The sequence below is a fragment of the Anas acuta genome, chromosome 1 (genome assembly GCF_963932015.1).
Source record: "Anas acuta chromosome 1, bAnaAcu1.1, whole genome shotgun sequence".
Taxonomy (NCBI): Eukaryota; Metazoa; Chordata; class Aves; order Anseriformes; family Anatidae; genus Anas; species Anas acuta.
Genome location: NC_088979.1, coordinates 92,708,571 through 92,709,633, shown reverse-complemented (window position 1 = coordinate 92,709,633; position 1,063 = coordinate 92,708,571).

Here is a 1,063-nt window from a genome sequence, read left to right as displayed (position 1 = left end):
ACACCACCTTAGTTTCAAGGATAGCACTGCTAACTATTGTGTTTTCAGCCCTAATCACTAATCAATCCTAAAAGGGAATTTCCATTTAAAGTATTTTTAGGATTGAACACTGCAATGTTCAATCAATAATTAGTTGTGCATGAACACGTTCTAAAACCTAGAATTTTCATCTCTGACACCAGGTCAGCTTGTTGACCTATTCATGGTGCTCGTTTACAGCAAAACTGAACTTGGCCCTTAATACTTGAAAATTATCTGTTAACGTTTAACATTCTCAAAATAACTTTCATGCTCAGAGACCTGCAAATACGTGCAGGCAGACACTGAATTGCGACCATCTCTGGGATAGAAGGCAACAACCAGATGGAAAAAAAGAGCATCCTGCATACCACAGTAGAACGGAATATTTTTTACCAGGAGTTCTGGACCTCTTCTTGTGCCTTGGAAGTTTTCACTGATGATGCAAAAAGAAGGAAAAAAAAATCCGATAATAGAGACTGGATACATACAATCGACAAAATCACCCTCCTCAGTATCAGGAAATACAGTGACATACTCATTTCAGATAAGCGCCCTGCGGTTTGGATCATGATCTGAGTTCTTTACAGCTGAGCGTGTTTGTTACAGGGGCTTATTTCAATATGATCTCTACTAGAATTACCTCTGATCCTATGCTCCCCCTACTCTTTCTCCTCCCCTTCCCTTTCTAAAGTGAAATTTGTATCTACCCCTCTGAAATCTCTTTGTTGTTGTCAGGGAGAGGGCACAAGCCCTTTTGCGCAGGAGGTGGCTGTAACACCGATGCAACTTTAAACGTTACCCTACAGCTCTGTGATCCTGTTCCCTGTTCCCTGTCCCTTGTCCCTTCCCCCTCTCCCGAACATTTCTGCAGCCTGCCTCATTGGTGCAGGACTCTCCTTTCCCTTTTAGGGACTGCCATCCTGTCAATCTAATGCAATAAGGCCAGGGGCAGGTGCAAACCTCTTGCTATGGCTCCTCTTACTAACCAATCCTTTACTGGCCCCTCATCCCAAAATACCTAGGAGCCAACTGAGTGGGAAAA